Raw genomic sequence first — 21,644 nt, 5'->3', positions numbered from 1 at the left:
CTTTTGAGCCCTGTTATACTCAGAGGGTTTAACCCTTTATGGGGCAAGTAACCATATTTAGTCACTTCTGCACACACTCAAAATGCCCTCCCCCTGCCACCATTTGGAGTAGTGGAGTCATGTGGTTCTCAGCCAATCAGGGGAGATCAAGCTATCTGACAGATATTGACATCATGGCATCTGAACAATCAGCAGTGGCCTGGAGGACCTCAAACACAGCTATCTTGCAGAAATCATAAATATCGCTTTTTTGAACCTGGCTTCTCCCACAGCTATGGTAATAACATCATAACTAAACATGGTAAGTTGCTGTAACTCACAAATTATTTGGTTGAATAGTTGTGTTAAAGATTGAGATTGTTGTTATTTGCACAGCATTTCAAAAAATTAGCTTAATGTTGGGCTGAAATCTAAATGCACCATATTTGATCATATGCCCCGTTCACCTAAGACTAGCATGAGTGGCACAAGTGTCCATTTTTAGACATATGTCTATGAATGTATGTTTTTTATTATAGTTAAATGGCATACATAGGTGCTTATTTTTAGCGTGAGGCGTAGTACTGTGTGAATTCATTTTAAGTACTCATTATTGGTTTGTGATAAAACACAACTATGAGTAAATATAAGTGGGCTACCAGTAATTATAATTGATTTTTCTGTTTTTATATTTTCAATGTCAATACTCTTTTTTTTTTTTTTTTTAAATTACACTGTTACTGTTTTCCTTTGGCTTAATAAGCATATTCCTTTTGCAGCTGTCTGCTCGGCTCTTTTATGGGGAGAGGGATACCGTTGTTGTTCCTGTAAACCCTGCCAGTGATGATGATAGCTCAGAGGAAGAAGACAACGATGTCCTTCAGATCCCGGACTTCCTTCCACGCACCCTGAAGTGGAGGTGCTTTATAACCTGGACATTTGGACAACCCACCCCTGCCTGAATACCAGCCCTCTTTGATCTGGACCCCATCCCTGACTTTCCCCTGATTCAAAAGTCCATTTGATTATTTCAGCAGGTACTTCAGTCGTAATAAGTAATCTCGCACATAACATATCAAACCAACCCAGATGAACATCAACACCCCTTTGCCACCACTGAGTTAGAAATTATGAGCCACAAAGTTAATAATTTCATCATCAGTGGTGGCAAAGGTGGTGTTGATGTTCATCTGGGTTGCATATAAGTTGGTTTGATATGTTAGGTGCGAGATTACTTTACGACTGAAGTATCTGCTGAAATAATCAAATGGACTTTGGATGAAGTCAGGGGTGGGTTGTCCAGATCAACCTTCTTCTAGAGGGTTCCTGGGGTTCTGGCTTCCTTTTGTTAGTGGGCCTTTTTGCTGTTGGTGCCAGCTCTTGATTGTCATCATTTTCGCCCAGGTCCTCATCTACAAGCACCTCCACTGCAGGCCGCACACACTTCCTTTTGGCAGAAGGGCCATCAATGTCCAGGTTGTGGGTGCGTGGAAGGAAGTCAGGATCTGCCACATCGTTGTCTTCTTCCTCTGAGCTATCATCATCACTGGCAGGGTTTACAGGAACAACAACGGTATCCCTCTCCCCATAAAAGAGCCGAGCAGCTGCAAAAGGTATATGCTTTTAAGTCAATATTAGGCCAACTCTGATTTTTAGAAATGCTATGCAAATAACAACAATCTCCAATTTTTAACACGACTATTCGACCAAATAATTTGTGAGTTAAATCAACTTACCATGTTTAGTTATGATGTTAAGAGTTTTTCTTGTATGACAGTCAATAGGGTTGGGTGTCTGTCAGCCATCACGATGGACGATGGTATCGTCCATCGGCACAACCCTAACAGTCAAGCCAGTATCAGTAGCCTACCTCAAGATTGAGATGTCTCTAAATAAATGTTCCTTGCAGGTTGTGTGTTTTTCACATAATTTTTAAAATTCACTCTGGGTAATTTTTGTTCAACCTAGACGGGCAAGTGCTCATATATGGTAACTTCATTGACCTTGATTTGCAATGCAAACATGAAAAATATTGATAACCTTTTTTTTTTTTAAATGTCCTGTACCATTCCCCATTAGCTTTCTGAGGTTACAATTTAGAATTTCCAAAGATTTCAATGAGTGCCCTATAAAGGGTTAAAACCAGGGAGCAGGTTGTGAATGGCTTTATACATTTTTGTGCTGTTTGACAATAAACCAGATCAGTGAATATCAATGATTATGATTTGAAGAATAATGAATATGTGTGATCCCTATAACCGGTATAGAGCTCAACAGTCCTCAGAGCTCGGGGTCGGTCTACCTCAGATTGTCTTTAGACATTATCTCTGACAATCAAATCAATCAATCAATCAATCAATGAGATTGTTATTTCCAGAACCACACTGTTGAGCTCTATTATGAATTATTCTTATGGCTCTTTTTTGCAACATAGTTGGTGACATACAGTATACTGTATAAGTACTGAGAAAATCCTCTCTGATGTAGTGAATTGTCTCATCATGTAGTAAAATGTGATCCAGCAGTGTTTAACACTAAAACTGTGCTGTTTTAGCACGTAATACTCACGTTGCCATGGTAACGTCTTCCCAGGAGTTGAGGATGGAGAACCTTGTAAGTTTTCTGGAAGAACAAGTCAGTGATCAACCACAGTGAGTTTGATATGTGGGGGGTGGTGGTGTCAGGGGCCCCTAAGATACATCAGTTACAGTCCTGCTTTATGACATCACTTTAATCAGAGTTAATAACAATAACTCAATGACACAATAACTCAAAATAAAATATCTTCTTGATAGAGAAACCATAACATTCTATTTATCTCAATATTCATTATCCTTTAAACAGATAACGTTTCAAAAGTTTAAATGATTTTAAACTGAAACAGAATCATTTATCAAGTTCAAACACTGACCAGAGGTAAAATCAGAGGTGTCTGTATGTGGAAGCTTCTCTCTAGACTCCATCTTTAGAAACTTAAGTCTTTTTAAATGCTCGACCAACAACAACAACAACAGGACAACACTGGACCGACTGGAGGGTCCAGCACAGTTAGAGGTGTTTAACATTTCACATTATGGACATTTATCAAACGGAATTAACACTTTAATACTATTTCTTTTCTTTTCTAGGAAAACCTTTGAAAGGTCAGCTGAGGTAACAAACAGGAAGACAGACTGATTCAGAATCATCCAACCTGTGATACCAACCCAGTCTCACGGCACTTCGTGAAATGGTTACGTTATTTAATCTATTGATTCGTAACCAGGACACGATTATGTCGGTTTTTTTTGTGTGCTGAGCACAAATATCAATGTAATGTATTTAAATGGGAAGCATATTTTGTAATAACAGCACAACTACAGTAGCGAGTAGTATGAAAGCTGAAAATCCACATAGGGAGGTTGGTTTGGGGGGGTGGATGGGTCAAACAATACAGGACTTTCACCCAATGTCCAGGTTGTGGCTTTTTATTTCCTCGTTGTTGACGGTTCCTTTTCCCGTTCTTCTTTCCCTAAACACAACCGTCTCATTGTTGTCCTGCGTCCCCCAGAGACACGGGTCGTATAGGTGTGTGGCTTGTTCTTTCCCCGTTCTACTTTTCCTAAACCTAGTTGTGTGACATGTTCCGGCGTGTAACGTGTCCTTTCCCTGTTCTAAAAAAATGACATAATCGTGTACGGTACACAAAGCGTAAAAGCGTGACCATTTCACGGAAATAACGACATAATCGTGTCCGGTACACATATCAATAAATTAAAAAAAAGTGTGACCATTTCACGAACTGCCGTGCGACCGTGTTGGTGATCCATACCTGTGTTTTTAAAGTCCTGGTCAACCCAGAAAGAGGTCCAGAGAAATGGATCTGAAGTTCCTGAAGCTTGGTGACGAGGTGACTACGGACACCGTCTGGAAGAAAGAAAATATTAAATCATATGAATGTAATGTAGTATGTTCAGTTATTAGTTATGGCAAATACATTTTCTTCATGCATTTATATCTGATGTGTCTCCAAATCGTATCATTGTAAAGTATTTCCAGTTCCAAAGTGTTCTTACCTGTGTTGTTGGTCTGTGATGTTGGGGAGGCAGAGAGAGAGAAAAGAACAGTTTATATATCTGCAGAAAGGGGCGGATGCTATGTAGTCACATGATTTCACCGAAACTGTCTCAGAGATGGAGTAACTTCATAGACTACAGTGAAGTCCTTTTTTGAAGATTTTAATGTCACGTGATTTCACAGAAACAGTTTGATTTCAAATCATCAGTTTAACCAGAGGGGAAATGAGGGAGGAGTTCTCTTTAGATAATACTTGTATTGATCACCTGAGATGAAGTTCAGGTGTTGCAGCAGCAAATAAAATAAAATAATGAATAATTATAAGTGTATAAAAACAAAACTTGTCCCAGGTGATTGGAGAACCTGCATTCTGTAGATACAAATTAATGGTGCTGAGCAAACGGTGATGAGGAAGTTTTAGCGTCACATCACAGTGATTCTGTTTATACTCCACTGCCCGTCACATCTCCTATTCTTTAGCCTCCTACTCCTACTCCATTCACCTGGCTGTTCATTGGTCAGATTAAAGAGGAATTTAGGCTGCTACCTCAGCTTTAAAATTAACTTATTTACACATATTTCTACAGACAGGAAATGTCATGTTCACAATTTGCAGCTGCTATAAACAACTGTATCTTAGAGTTGGGTCGATTTCCAGTTTGTCAACAACTTCTTCTGGCAAATTAGAAAGTAGCCATCAGTAGCACTCTGTTGTTCCCTGGGACATGTTTTCATGGTAATCGAATGAGTTTGTAGCTTGAAACAAGCTAGCACGGACCGCTGATTAGCTTACAACGCTAGAATTCGGGGCACAGGGAAAGTAAAAACAAATCGCTATATATACCACTTAAAAGGCTCAAAATATCACCGAACTTACACGGTAGCATAATGAGGGTCCCTAAATGTTAACCAAAGCATTGAGAACGTTGTAAGTGTACAGACAGAAGAGCTGCGGGAGCTCCGTGAAAGGGCTACGAGAGAGAGAGAGAGCTACCGGTAGTCAATGCCCCAACACAGCCTCGTACTATGGGAAACTGGTGGTGTACCTGTTGGATTTGGAATTAGGATTATGAGAAGCAACTGTGATTACCTTGACCCCCCCCCCCCCACAGCTCATGATTGGCCACAGGATCTAATGATGTGCTTGTTAAAGGTGGATGCGAAACCGGTGCAGAGGAGGGAAAAGGAGGACAAAGAAAGATGTGACCTGCGAGAGGAGAGTTTTTTTTTATTGATATGCAGAAGTAACCGGTTTGATTTTAAATAAATACTGTACCTTAAAGGAACCATTCCGTGGAACTGAAGTTGTTTTGTTTTTTTAACAGTGGAACCACCCTGATTTGCTTGCTGGTACCAAAGGACCTCACACAACCGTGTGACAAGTACACAATGAGCGATAGTATCAGGAGATGGTATGAAAATGGCACACTGACAGTCTGACTGGTTGGTGCAGATTACAGAAAACTTTTCCATTTGTTCTGATTTTCTGAACTGTTTCCTGATTGAATATTTCTGCTGTAAATAACAAAGCTGCAGAGGAATGAAGCAAAGGTTGAACGGCCACACCTTTAATAGAATATGTTATCAGGTTATGTTATCCTAAGATGTAAAAGGTTAAAGTAAGTTTCACTATCACTACAAGTCTGTTCTGTGAGCTCATGCAAAATATTAGCGAGCAAAAAACAAAAGCAAATGCATGACATGCTTGATTTGGTGTGCTTAATATTATATAAAGAAAGAAGTGGAGCATTATAACATTATAATAAAACACCTGGGGTAGGAAAATGTTTTAATCTAATCATCTGAAAGAGATAGAGACATTGGGCCCTATCTTGAACTCAGTGCACTTGCCTTTGTACACCGACGCATGTATCATTCCTATTTTGCACCCGACGCCCAGCGGACTTTTCCCTCCACAGACGCATGTCGGTAAATTAGGGAATGTATTAGTGCTCCGGGGGCGGTTCAGCGAAAAGAGGAGGCATGTTCCGGCGCAAACGTTACTTGGTGCTATTTTGCAGTTTCAGAAAACAATTCCACCACAGACCAGGAAAAACCTGGTCTAAAGTCAATAGTGCTAGTCTAAAGTCATTGGTGCTAGTCTAAAGTCATTGGTGCTAGTCTAAAGTCAGTGGTGCTAGTCTAAAGTCAGTGGCGCTAGTCTAAAGTCATTGGTGCTAGTCTAAAGTCAGTGGTGCTAGTCTAAAGTCAGTGGAGCTAGTCTAAAGTCAGTGGAGCTAGTCTAAAGTCAGTGGTGCTAGTCTAAAGTCAGTGGTGCTAGTCTAAAGTCAGTGGAGCTAGTCTAAAGTCAGTGGTGCTAGTCTAAAGTCAGTGGAGCTAGTCTAAAGTCAGTGGTGCTAGTCTAAAGTCAGTGGTGCTAGTCTAAAGTCAGTGGCGCTAGTCTAAAGTCAGTGGCGCTAGTCTAAAGTCAGTAGTGCTAGTCTAAAGTCAGTGGCGCTAGTCTAAAGTCAATAGTGCTAGTCTAAAGTCAGTGGTGCTAGTCTAAAGTCATTGGTGCTAGTCTAAAGTCAGTGGTGCTAGTCTAAAGTCAGTGGAGCTAGTCTAAAGTCAGTGGTGCTAGTCTAAAGTCAGTGGTGCTAGTCTAAAGTCAGTGGTGCTAGTCTAAAGTCAGTGATGCTAGTCTAAAGTCAGTGGTGCTAGTCTAAAGTCAGTGGCGCTAGTCTAAAGTCAGTGGCGCTAGTCTAAAGTCAGTAGTGCTAGTCTAAAGTCAGTGGTGCTAGTCTAAAGTCAGTGGTGCTAGTCTAAAGTCAGTAGTGCTAGTCTAAAGTCAGTGGCGCTAGTCTAAAGTCAGTGGCGCTAGTCTAAAGTCAGTGGAGCTAGTCTAAAGTCAGTGGCGCTAGTCTAAAGTCAGTGGTGCTAGTCTAAAGTCAGTAGCGCGTTATTCAGATGCTATTTTAGGGGAGCATGCTTGGCCATAATGTAGCGTGGGCACAACGCGCATACACTTCTCTCATATAAACGGACGCAGCAGCAGTTCCCATTTTTACATAATTACAAAGGAAAATATTACTGAAAATGCGCTTCAGGTGTTTGGATAGATGAGGAGTCCCAGCATTCTTTGTGGCTTGTTGTGATTTACACATTTCCATGAATCATAGATGTGTTGATGACATAAATGATATATTAGAGGACTTAAGGAGACGTGATGTTGAACTCCGGTGGGATTGGACACACGATGTGCTCCTGATGGAGCGGGTGGACGGAGATGGAGTGGGGGGGGGGGGGGGGGTAACAGCAGGAGCAGGTGGTGCGTTTGGAGGCCCACGCTCCATGGCTGCAGCAATCCTCTCCAGACTTGAGGAGATGAGCCCGAGAGGAGCAGCAACATCACCACCCGGTCAAGACGGCATTTATTACTTTGCCGCATCCCAGACAGCTCCCGCTGGCATGCGCCAGGCAAATCCACCGTTATAATAGCAATCCGCCATGGAACAAGAGCCCGGCTCTTAAAGGGAATGTGAGATGACGCGCTGATTGGTTTTGCGTTTCATACTTGCGTTTCAGATCGTTAAAATAGGGCCCATTATGTCCTATTACCTTTTCTACTTAGTAACATACAACATTAACATTCACAGTGATGGTAAATTGTTTTATTTGTGTTGTGTTTTTTTTGGATTGTTTGTTTAAAATATTATTTCTGTTTTAACCATTTTTTTAAATGTTAGGATTATCTGGTTTCGTGAAATGCAATGTCTGTCCGTCTGTCTGCGCGCGTGCGTGCGTGCGTGCGTGTGTGTGTCAAACATATATAAAGTACTAGAGACCCATACTTAAGTAAAAGTACAACTTCTCTATCAAAAAAGTGACTTGAGTAGAAGATGAAGTGCTCTTTCAGCACCACACTTAAGTGGAACTACTAACGTATTCAACATTTTCTGTACTTAAGTATTGTAAGTAGTTTCTTTTAAATTGTACTACTCAAGTAAAAGTACAAGTATTGTGTTATGTAGTTATTAAAGAAAGCAGTCTAAAGTGAATATCATATTGTTTATATTATTTCAAATGTTAAAGTGTGCCTAAAGGACACTCATGGTTCCTTTGGATGTAGCAGCAGTAGGACAGGAACGTACGACACCAAAAATGCTCAGGATGCTGCAAATGTTGGTATAATATGATAACGGCTGGTGGATTTAAGACAGAAAAATAATAATTTATTGGATGAATCAAATTTTAACAAATGTGTCAGTGGCTTGTTGATCTTTACATTGTTAGTTAATGTCCTATCCTGGGACACACATTCATATTTATTTGACTTTAACTTCTCATTGCACTCACAATAAGGAGTGTAGCTGTCCTCAATTTAGGTCATTGTGTCGTCTCATCTCTGCTTTTTCCTGCATCCACCGTGTGTGTGTGTGTGTGTGTGTGTTCCTACCTCAGCTGGTTCAAACCAGTCTGACTGCCTCCCCACCCTCAGAGGTGTCAAGTAACGAAGTACAAATACTTCGTTACCTTACTTAAGTAGAAATTTTGGGTATCTATACTTTACTGGAGTAATTATTTTACAGCATACTTTTTACTTCTACTCCTTGCATTTTCACGCAATTATCTGTACTTTCTACTCCCTACGTTTTAAAAATAGCCTCGTTACTCATATTTCAGTTCGGCTTGTTTTCATTCCAGCTCGTCAGTCATAGTTCAAAAAAACACACACACAAAAAACCCTATCCAAATCGCTCCATCCGGAGAGAGTGAATTTGATTGTGGTTGGATGAGAAGTATAAACATAGCTATTCCGACACCCTATTGGTTTGTACGCGATCCATAACACCTGTACAGACCCGGTGCTAATACGACACCGGTGCCTTAACGACCGTTATCTACCGGACCGAATAGCAACACGGATTTCGGTGCCTTAGGTGCCTGCGCGATGCTCCGAAAACGGACGTTAGAGGGAACTGAACATCGCCGCACGGGACGCTAGTCAACACTACAGTTGGAAGCAGGTTAGCCTAGCGTTAGCTAGCAGCTGGAGTAAACATGATAAAATGCTGAGAGCTAAACGGTGTAAAAGTGTGTCTATATTTCACTGGAGAGGAGTCTGACACCAGACTGTAGCTGTAGAAGAGATGTAGCCTACGTGTCACATTTTTCTGCCCTTCTGAGTTTGCAGGTATGATTTTAATATACTGTAACATTATTATAGTCATATGATTTTGTCCCCGCGTTTTAGAGTTAAGCTGTTGTCCTTAATGGCATTCCCCCCCCCCCCTTACATCAGGGGTCTTGAATGTTTTTTAAGCCAAGGACCCCTTAACTTAAAGTGAGATGTAGCAGGGACCCCCTACTACATATTGTATGAAATTAAGTTGCATATTAAACTGGGCCTGCAATAACTGTTAGGGCAACCTAAAGCCTTCTTACATACCTTTTTTCATAAGCTATTAAAATATTAATTGTTGGCATGATTTTATAAATCATATTTTAATGTTACATACTGTATGTGGCACAGTAAATCTAGGATTAACTGTATCTGTGGGCTGATATCTTAGTGACTACCTTACCTATAGGCCAGTAAGCCTATCATCAGTGGGAATTTATATTTGCTAATAACATGTTGGAATTATGTTAAGGCATTTTATTTTTATTTTTTTTAAAGACTCAAAAATGTACAATAATTTGGAGGCCCCCCTGCAATGACTCTGAGGACCCCCTGTTGAAGATCTCTGCCTTACATTACTTTTACTTTTATACTTTAAGTGGTTTTGAAACCAGTACTTTTACACTTTTACTTAAGTAAAAAGCTTGAGTTGATACTTCAACTTCTACAAAAGTCTTTTCAAACCCTAGTATCTATACTTCTACTTGAGTAATGAATGTGAATACTTTTGACACCTCTGGCCATCTGTAGTGTTAACTAGCTAACGGTAGGCTAACGTTAGCTGCTGCCAACTGTAGTATTGACTAGCGTCCCGTGTGGCGATGTTTCAGTTCCCTCTAACATCCGTTTTCAGAGCATCAGAGAGAAGTGCAGTTATTTAAGTGGCACCTAAATAAGGCACCGAAATCTGCGTTGCTATTCGGTCCGTAGATAACCGGTCTGTGGCATATTAGCACCGGGTCTGTGCAGGTGTAATGGATCGCGTACAGACCAATAGGGTGTCGGAATGGTATATGTCCAAAAGTCCAAAAGTGATTGAGATTAAACATTAAACCAGAGTTCAAAAGTCCAACATATTGAATAACAAAGTATTATAGACCCTTTTCACGGTGGACATGTTAAAATGTCATAGTAGGAAAAGCACAGGTGTAATCAAAAACATTAGTGATGGCTGCATTCCACAAAAAGTCATAATGTCGGCCATGAAAAAGATCTATTATTCATCTGTTTTGGTTACAAAAAGTCAAGTTGGTTAGATAAATATTAAGGGTTTTCTGACCAAATACAGTTAGTCAGCAGTTTCAGTGTGAACAAGTATTTCTCTTCTCCTGCTGCTTCTATCTTTACTTTACACTGAAGTCTTTGAGTTCTTTCTTCATCTGATCAAACTTGACAACAACCTCCTGACAGTGATCAGCTGACTGGATGATGGAGTCTGTTAACTTTTTATCCTCTTCAGGGGTCGCAGTGACTCTGAAGATTGTCAGAAGGATCAATAACAGACCACCTATGAAACTCATCAGTATTGCAGCTGCAGACAAAACTTCTTCACTCCTTTCTGCCAGTTTAGAAACTTGTGTCAGACTCCTCTGAAAGTCCTCCATGTCTGTCAGAGTGTTTTCAGCCTCAAGTTTAGCTGATATTTGCTCCAACTTCTCACTCGTACTCTTTATTTCTTCAGCTGATCTTTGCTCCAACTCCTCACACCTCCTCTTTATTTCTTCCAGGTCATTCTTCAGCGGTTCAACCATCTCCATGAAGTCTTTCCCCAGCTCTTCGACTTTCTTTACACTTCTGTTCTCTTTCATTGTTTTTGTTACATTTACACCAACAACCACAGCTACTCCTCCTAATGCTAACGGTCCTACTGCTAATAAACTAGCCCCCCCAGTGAACGGAGCAGCAAGGACCAGGAGTCCTATTCCTACTCCTCCAGCAACAGCTCCTGCTGTTCTGACTCTATCTGTTCTCACCTGCATCTTTCTGACTTCATCAGAGATCTCACTAAACTCTCTAACAATCTCTCTCATCCTGTGTTCACTGCTGTCAAACTCTCTGATGAATGAAGCTGCAAGTTTCTCCATTAATTCAGAAAGATCTGGAAACAGTTCTTTGCTCTGTCTTCTTTTTGGTTTTGAAGCCATCTCCGGGTCTCCTGGTCCTCCTGAAGTGTTGAAATCTCCTCTTCAGAGTGATGAAGAAGCTGACTTTAAATCAAACTGTGATCTGATGTGATCAGAAAGGTTCTCTGGAGACAGGAAGAGACACACATCATCAGAATAAACACACACAGGTGTTTCCTCAGCTCCACTCAGGTACACGCTGCTGCAGCTGGGAGGAAACTCTAACTCACCTTAGATTTCTGACATTTAAAAACTCACTATTCCTTTCAAAATAAAAGAAAACACTGAGTTTGAGCAGCAGAGTAAACTAACCTCAGTCAACATGAACAATAATACTGATCTGATATTCAATATGTTGGACGGTCGGTTTAATATTTAACTTTGGACTCCTGGACTAAGAATTATTCTATTGAAGCTGTAAATTCATTTTCATTAAGTTTATCAGCCCTCAACCCTGAGATCCTGATTCATACAGAGAGAGGAAAGGTAGTATTTATCCAATGTTTTCTCAGTTAACCTTTTAAAATGATATCAGATTAGTAAACACAATGTGCCTTTGGAACATTGGGTGAATGGTTGCTGATAATGGGCAATGTAGATATTGCATTAACACTGCATGAAAAGTGGGACTTTCGTCAGTATGCGGGACTGTAGATTGTCGTGGAACTTCAGGTTTACGGCTGTACACGGCAATTTACAGGCAACACTGAAAACTGCCATGAATTGTCGTAAATTGACGTGGGCCTTCCTTGGCAGTTGTCCCCCCATGACCCCCCCTCCCTCTAATTCTAGGGGAGGCTTTCACATGTAAATGAAAATGCTGTGAGCTATACAAATGCAAATCAGGGTAGCAGCAGGGGGAGTTTTACCCCAGGTGACATTTTTCTAAAAGGTATTAACTTCATTTTAAGAAAATCTCTTCAAATAGATCAGACTCAGTATAGCCTAATTGTAGACTCTTCAATTGTAGCTTGAATTGATTTATTTAATGAAAGTATGCTAGATTAATTACTGTGTATGTCATTAGTAATGGCCAATGTTATATAAAAAAGATACACAAAATAATTTATTTCAACAATTAGTTTTAATCAGGCTTTGCCACAAAGGTAAAATGTGCATTCCACGCAAACATCATCACAGTCTGCTAGAGGTCAACCACCAGCTCAATTGAATTTAATGTTAAATTCAATTTGAATAATTTTAAAAACATCAGGCACCAGCTCTCTCAATCAGCTGCACTTCTTTCAGTACATACCAGTGGCGGTGCGTGGCAAATTTGACCGAGGAAGCCAGTGAGCTTAGTATGTATACTTGCTCCATCGCATCGGCGGAGCGGGGGGGTGGTTAATTGGGCTTAAGCCCCGAATGTTTTGTCAAAAGCCCCGAATCTTTTAGGTTTTTTAAAATAACTTCAACTTTGTTTCATTTCCTCTCTCAGTCTTTGTGACTGGAGCGGCAAAAAATGAAACAACAGCTCTATTACCGTGCGTGGTGGCGAACGGTAATTCATCGCGCATCACTCAGCTTGTTTGCCAACTGCCAATAAAAACTAACGAAGAAGAATATAAATCTTCTTCTTCGTCCTTAACTTGTCATCAGGGGCTGGCTGGCTGTTGTCATGCATGTTGTATGTTTCATCGGTGTCGCGAGCTTACTGCCCAACCGGCTTAAGTTATGGATATAACAAAGTTTTTTATAGTACAGAACAGGAACACTAGTAACCATAGTAACAGACCTCACCGGCCGGAGAGTGATTCAGACAAGTGGTGCAGGTTTGTGAATCCGCTGTTGTAACACTTGAGTTAAGTGACTGCAGGCTCTCAAGTGTCACGAACTGAGCGTGACAGTCACTCATTTCTGTCTTTTGTCACGCACTCCCGCACACATTGTATTTCTCACGTGGAAAAACTATTTATAATAAACTGAATATGCTGCAGCGCCCAAAATGTCTCTGGCGCGCCGCTCTCACTATGGAACCGGCAGGAATCAAGCGCGTCTCCCCTGGAGTTGTTAGTCGAGCCTGCCACTTTTCAGCCAATCAAAAAAGAAAGGGGCTACACAACAGCTAATAAGATTTAACTCAACAACCAATGAAAAAAAGCCAAGAGCAGCGTTCAGACACTTCCCTAAATATTCACTCATTCAGAGACCCAAACTGGGCTCTGTGTCTGTCAGAAGGTCTGAGATCAGCAGAGCAATCACGTAATGCACAGCAGATTATGGTGCAGGTGGATAATTTTCTGAAATATATTGACTATTATAACTTTATTTTTCTCAAAATATCACAACTACTCCAAAACTCAGATAACACAGATATATTTTGAATGTGCTCAAAGTTTTGGACATCTGACACATCTGAAATATTACAGTTCAGGGGTTTATTAATTCATTAAAATGAATTAATTTATCATTGACGTGAATAATTGTCATATGCACATTTAAGGAGGTTATTTCCTCAACAAAAGATGCAAAAGAAAAGGGAAGAGTAAATGATGCCTCTAGGCTACATGTGTGCTGACTCAGATAGAATTAGAAAAGCTGATCTACAGGAGAATAAATAGATGAAAGCAATACAGAATGCCTGAGAGCCTTACTGCAATATATTCCATTATGTTTTTATATTTGGATTATAATCTATGTAACCTTTTTACATAAAGATTTCCAGCATCAATTTATTCAGAAAAAGGTATAAATAGGTGCATACAAATTCACCAGAATGCAGGAAATGAAGAGTTTAATGCTCAAAATGTTCCTATTCCTTTGCATGCTTATGCACTCTATTATCTTAAACAGCCTGAAAAATAGTACATTTAGCTGACGTAATTGGGAAAAAAATCTCCACCGGGGGAGCATGCCCCCAGACCCCCCTAGGTTTAGGCTAAGCCCCGAATGTTTGTATCGTCTGGCTCCGCCCCTGCTCCATCGTATGTCTGACAAATGAGCTTTGTTTCAGGATTGTAGTTGGCAAGTGCCAGCATCACCACAGCAGTTATGGCTTCAGCATCTCGTTCAAGGCTAAGGTCAAAGAAACCCAGAAACCCCTCACACATCATTCCCTTTTTATTTACGTAGCGGATAATGACCGTCAATTGGCACTTGCATGATATGTCTGTGGTGTCATCCACTTCCACTGCTATGAATGACGCTGTGTTTATTTCTTTATCTATTTCTTCCTGAATAACATGAGCAGTGCTCTCTATCTATATGTCATTCTGAACTGTCTTTGACACACCCGTAAATGTTGTAGCTGATGCTAGGTGCTCTGCTAGCGTTGTGTCAAACTTGGCGACAGCTTGCACCAGAGCCGCGGGAACATATTTTGAATTGGGGGTGCTGACAAAGTTTTCAGCCAAAGTCAACCACCACACACCAAACTGCAGCCATCACAATTTATTGAACTGTATAGAGATTCAATTCATATAAATAGCCTATCCAAGACCGTAATTAGTCTGCCGTGGGCTACTGGTCCCCAAACACCGGGAAATATATTTCCCCGTGTTTAATAGACCATTATCGCTATTCAACCAAGATACATTTATTTCATACCCGTACTGTCAAGATGAGGACAAAATATCTCTATTTATTAAAACAAAGGCACTTCGTGGTGTCAAAACAGTACTAAGGCTTTGGTAATAAAACTGGAACACAGGTACACTCTCCACAAGCAAAAAAACAAAAACAAGAATAAGGGGCCGTCCACACGGAAACGTTTTTTTGTCGCACATGTTTTGCATCGTTTGGGCCGACCGTCCAGATGAATCCTGCAAACGCACTGCCTGAAAACGCACTTTTTTGAAACCAGGTCTCAGGGTGAAAAAATCCGAAAACGGCTCTCGTTTGGCTCCGTATGGACGGTGAATACGGATCCGTATTGATGATGTCATCGCCACATCCCTCTTTTACACCCTCTCCCACGCCAGCTGACGCACACACAACTGCGGGGAAGCGAGCATGTCGCATCTCCATGGTTACACCAGCTCACTTCATCTAAATACTGTGTCTCTGCTCCCTGACCCTTCCCTCTGGATTCTACACAAGATATATTGCTAATGTTATGTAGCCTACGTTAAACATCGCTAAAGTAGCTAACCGCTAAAGTAGCTGACCCCTCCAGCAGCGAAGTAACCATTGACGTAACCTTAACGTTAGCTGCTATGGGTATCTGTTTATAAAGTGGAAGTAGACAACTTATCAACTAGCTAGCTAATCTGTCTGCTTATAAACTCCTTGAACGGATTATAGTAACTTTTACCACGGCTTATTGTAGAAAGGCTACTGCAAGAAAAACGTATAGATTATTAAAAAGACATTATTCATGGATCATTGATGTTTGTTTGACTGCCGATGTTAGAGCTAGCGAACGTTAGCGCGCTAATGTTAGATGATGGGAAGTGGAAGTGACTATGCTCTTCTTCTCCGTTTTTTGGTGAATTTCTGTAGCAGAAACAGCGCCGCCTATAGGCCTGGCATATGAAGTAGCGTATTGAGTCATTTACAAGTGGATTCGTTTGGACGCAACTATTCTTGAAATGAATCCAGGGAAGACGGGTAAAAAAAAGATCGTTTTGGTATGTGTGGACGGGGCCTAAATAAAGTCCAAAATCCAAGACAGAACAAACCAGGCACGGGTAACGCAGGATATAGACACACGGCTACGACAATGGTACAGAATAGGGCTACTACAAGCTCAAACACTGAGCCACAAAACACAAGGGTATAAAACACGTCACTGAATTATATTAAATCAAATCAAAGCGAAGCCAGTCAGTCCTGACATAAACACTGAAATAGAGAAATGCAGCCTTAAGTTTTTGTAGCACAGCAATAGCAAATTAAAGGCATGAAGATATTAGGCCTGAGTGTTAAGATGGGCCTAATAATTTTATAACAATACGGTAGGATAATTAAAAATTGGTGTGTCCTCATTCTGGTTTTCCAATACGTAGGCTAAGTAGGCTTTACACAAGTGTAACAAAAACACAATTATCTCCAATAATTCGTATAAACTTCCAGTTGAACTGTTACTGAACAGTTGATAAATAATGCAGATTTACTGCACGGCGGCAGCATAATAATAAACCAGCATTATTACCTTGTGTTGCAGTCATAACACTAAAACAAATCCTCATCTCCAAAACATCTAGCAGGAAAAGTGTGACCCCGAGGCTGGCAGCACTCAGTTGACGTTGATGTTCCCTCTGCGGCTAGCCTGCTGCTGCTAGCTTGGCTCCGCGGCTAGCCTGGTGCTGCTAGCTTGGCTCCGCGGCTAGCCTGGTGCTGCTAGCTTGGCTCCGCGGCTAGCCTGGTGCTGCCAGCTTGGTTTACAAGATTAGCTCCCTCGTCGTCTGTTGCTAGCAGGGTAGCTACTTCATTCAGTTACAGTTGCTGAGTTTTCTACCTCCAGTACTTTACGCTTTTTAGCTTGTGGTTAATCCATAAAGAAATCCAAAATGCGCTTTTGTGCCATGGCTAGCTAGCTAACTTCTGTACTGTTGACCAGCCGGGAAAGTTTCCACAACTATCTCCACCACTCATGAATGAGCGTCAGAGGTGCACGGCGACTCGCTCGCTTCAGTTGTAGCTCAAAAGCAAGTTATAGTGAAGTCATTTTTAACAAGAAACTCAAGATCACCATCCATTGTGTAAACTTGCTGTTAACAATTAGCTCAGCTGACGCCAGTCGGCACCACTGCGTAGTAGCGTACTGTTACCATAGTTACGCATCTGTCTGAGGCATGTGATTGGTGGTTTTTATTTATGATAAATTGACCATTCAATGTCGAGCTCAGTCAAACCTAGACTCAATCTGATTGGCTGAAAATATAAATTTTTTTCTCCTTTGAGCGTTCGTAGCATTTTACCATTTTACTGGCCACTAGACAGGACTGCACCACACACACAGTGACAGAGGGGCGCTGTTTCGCTCTACCAGCAATAGAAGAAAATTATAATGGAATGTTTTGATTAGGGACATTTATAATTCCTACGGTTAAAAATATAAAACATAATTTAAAATATTAAAATATATTTTAAATTATAACATTTATCGTAAAAAAAATGTATATTATTTTATTTAAAAATAAAATTTATTTTATATTTTAAATTATGTTTTATATTTTCATGGGGAGGCCAGGCTTCCTTTGGCCTCCTAGAGAAACCGCCACTGGTCAGAAAGGTTTGAGTTTAAAATATTTAGTTTTATTAATTTTATCTTTACAGCCGGTTGTAACATGTGGAAATTGACGTTCATGTCCTTAAAAGAGACTTCAGATACAGTATTAGGGGACCACTAAGGTCTATATAAAAGAGACTTCAGATACAGTATTAGGGGACCACTAAGGTCTATATAAAAGAGACTTCAGATACAGTATTAGGGGACCACTAAGGTCTATATAAAAGAGACTTCAGATACAGTATTAGGGGACCACTAAGGTCTATATAAAAAGAGACTTCAGATACAGTATTAGGGGACCACTAAGGTCTATATAAAAGAGACTTCAGATACAGTATTAGGGGACCACTAAGGTCTATATAAAAGAGACTTCAGATACAGTATTAGGGGACCTCTAAGGTCTATATAAAAGAGACTTCAGATACAGTATTAGGGGACCACTAAGGTCTATATAAAAGAGACTTCAGATACAGTATTAGGGGACCACTAAGGTCTATATAAAAGAGACTTCAGATACAGTATTAGGGGACCACTAAGGTCTATATAAAAGAGACTTCAGATACAGTATTAGGGGACCACTAAGGTCTATATAAAAGAGACTTCAGATACAGTATTAGGGGACCACTAAGGTCTATATAAAAGAGACTTCAGATACAGTATTAGGGGACCACTAAGGTCTATATAAAAGAGACTTCAGATACAGTATTAGGGGACCACTAAGGTCTATATAAAAGAGACTTCAGATACAGTATTAGAGGACCACTAAGGTCTATATAAAAGAGACTTCAGATACAGTATTAGGGGACCACTAAGGTCTATACAAAAGAGACTTCAGATACAGTATTAGGGGACCACTAAGGTCTATATAAAAGAGACTTCAGATACAGTATTAGGGGACCACTAAGGTCTATATAAAAGAGACTTCAGATACAGTATTAGGGGACCACTAAGGTCTATATAAAAGAGACTTCAGATTCAGTATTAGGGGACCACTAAGGTCTATATAAAAGAGACTTCAGATACAGTATTAGGGGACCACTAAGGTCTATATAAAAGAGACTTCAGATACAGTATTAGGGGACCACTAAGGTCTATATAAAAGAGACTTCAGATACAGTATTAGAGGACCACTAAGGTCTATATAAAAGAGACTTCAGATACAGTATTAGAGAACCACTAAGGCCTATATAAAAGAGACTTCAGATACAGTATTAGGGGACCACTAAGGTCTATATAAAAGAGACTTCAGATACAGTATTAGGGGACCACTAAGGTCTATATAAAAGAGACTTCAGATACAGTATTAGGGGACCACTAAGGTCTATATAAAAGAGACTTCAGATACAGTATTAGGGGACCACTAAGGTCTATATAAAGAGACTTCAGATACAGTATTAGGGGACCACTAAGGTCTATATAAAAGAGACTTCAGATACAGTATTAGGGGACCACTAAGGTCTATATAAAAGAGACTTCAGATACAGTATTAGGGGACCACTAAGGTCTATATAAAAGAGACTTCAGATACAGTATTAGGGGACCACTAATAGCCGCTTGACCTACAGGAGGGTTAATTAGTTCAACCAACAGAAGAAATTACCCAAAATATTTTTTAATTCATTTATTTTTTTATTAAACGGAAATATTAAAAGTATGTTTGACTTTACTTCTCTATCTGACAGCTTCAGTTAAGATGTAACAGCCCCGAAATCACCAAACCCACTCCATGTAAATAATCAGGACTTTTAGCGTGTATAGAGCCAACATATTTCCACCAGACTCCATGTAAATAATCAGGACTTTTAGTGTGTATAGAGCCAACATATTTCCACCAGACTCCATGTAAATAATCAGTACTTTTAGCATGTATAGAGCCAGCATATCTCCACCAGACTCCATGTAAATAATCAGGACTTTTAGTGTGTATAGAGCCAGCATAACTCCACCAGACTCCATGTAAATAATCAGGACTTTTAGTGTGTATAGAGCCAACATATTTCCACCAGACTCCATGTAAATAATCAGGACTTTTAGTGTGTATAGAGCCAACATATTTCCACCAGACTCCATGTAAATAATCAGGACTTTTAGCGTGTATAGAGCCAGCATATCTCCACATGTAAATGGGTGAATTAAGGGTTTATTTCAACCAAACCAGAGTGGTGATTGTTGGAACAGTGGAAAGATGAACCAAGACGGCTTTTGGTAGTTTAATTTAGTTTCTGTCCACTTTGAATGAAGTGTGTTTTACGATGATAAAAGTACTGATTATTTACATGGAGTCTGGTGGGTGTAACTAAATGTAACTAAAGCACTGACAGACTGACAGAGTGGGGACAATCTGTTCTGTCTTAGAGCACAAAGTTAAAACAGCATTGTTTTTTTTCAACTATCCTACATACTTACACATTAGTATGTAATTCCTAGTCAAAGTTATCAATCATAAATTTGTTCTTTAATAAGCTTATCTACAATGTGTTTAATCATTGTATGTTCATACTTCATGCAGGATGTATTCCCAATTTCTAAATTATTATATCAATTACAAACTAGGTATTTAGAAGCTGTCAATGGTTCATAAGATCAGTTAGAAAGTGCTCCTCTGAAGTTGTAGAAATAGGAAGAACTAACTTAATTTAGAAGATAACTGAGACTTTTTGTGAATGTTGGGGATCTGCTGGTCTTTCAATCTCATTAGTAAATGCCAGGACTTATCCCAGAATGCATCTGTGGTACAGTCAGACCTTCCTCCACAGCGCTGTAGAGATAGAGTAGTCAATTTTTAACAAGTTCTTTTTCTCGCTTTCTCCAATGTTTTTTTTTTTAGTCACTTTTTTTAGTGTTTTAAAAAAAACAGCTTTTTTCCACGTTCTTTTGTCATAGTTCTGATATTGAAAGTTTTTGTAAACGTTTCAAGCATTTGATACCGTTTCCTCTTCTTTGGTGCAGACCTTCTTGGGATTTGGGCTTTTCGTGGGAGTATCAGGAAGAGGTGTATACATAAACCAGAGAACGAATTATCATATCTATCTATATCTATATCTATATCCATTATCAGGCCTCCCTTTCTTACATTCTTGGCATCTCTCTTTGACATCTTAGCACACGTTTCCTGGCTGTTAGCAAAACTTTGGTTTACAGCGCACTGCGCACGTGTCCCGGTATAGCAAAACTTTGGCTAATAGCTAACAGTTTGTAAGCTAGTTGCTACTTCACAAAGTTTGATCAGCAAAAGTCCTTTTGTTCGGGAGAATGAACTTACTAGATGCAAGAGCAACGTTCCACTCCTTCGTTTATTGATGATTTATCGCTGAATTTCAGGAAAGTTAGGGGTGTATTAGGGGACCACTAAGGTCTATATAAAAGAGACTTCAGATACAGTATTAGGGGACCACTAAGGTCTATATAAAAGAGACTTCAGATACAGTATTAGGGGACCACTAAGGTCTATATAAAAGAGACTTCAGATACAGTATTAGGGGACCACTAAGGTCTATATAAAAGAGACTTCAGATACAGTATTAGGGGACCACTAAGGTCTATATAAAAGAGACTTCAGATACAGTATTAGGGGACCACTAAGGTCTATATAAAAGAGACTTCAGATACTGTATTAGGGGACCACTAAGGTCTATATAAAAGCATCCAAAAAGCAGCATGTCATGGGACCTGTAAACTATGTAAACTATAAAGGATGTATAATTTCCAGCTCCAGTGGGTGTTTCAGCTTCAGTTAGTTTCTTTCACCACCTGCTGTTCAAAAGGAAACATCACTGCTGGTTCATCTTCTCCCTTAAAATGAAAACTTTATTGACTTTAGGACACTTTTTAATAACAACCCAGTTTAAAACTATGAAACATAATCAGCATAACAACCAATAAAATACTAAATAGAAACAGAGAAACTCACTGAGACAAAAGGAGTCACCAAATAAAACATGTTCAAATCCTCTTTTTGATTGGATAATAAACTTTGTTTCATATCGTTAGTTATCAGACTCCCAAACTGATTATCTTCTGTATTTATATAATAATAATAGGAGTGTTTTCTGATTGGCTGATCAGGTCTTGAGGTCCAACTGAAACATGAAAGGAAACATTACCAAAAGGTGATGAGTTTCTGTCTCTACGTCCTCCAATTATTTAATATCAACAATGTTTGATATCAAATACTAAACATCACAAGTTATAT

Source organism: Perca flavescens, chromosome 16, assembly GCF_004354835.1.
Source record: "Perca flavescens isolate YP-PL-M2 chromosome 16, PFLA_1.0, whole genome shotgun sequence".
In the NCBI taxonomy this organism is placed as follows: domain Eukaryota; kingdom Metazoa; phylum Chordata; class Actinopteri; order Perciformes; family Percidae; genus Perca; species Perca flavescens.
Note: the sequence above shows the minus strand (reverse complement) of the source record.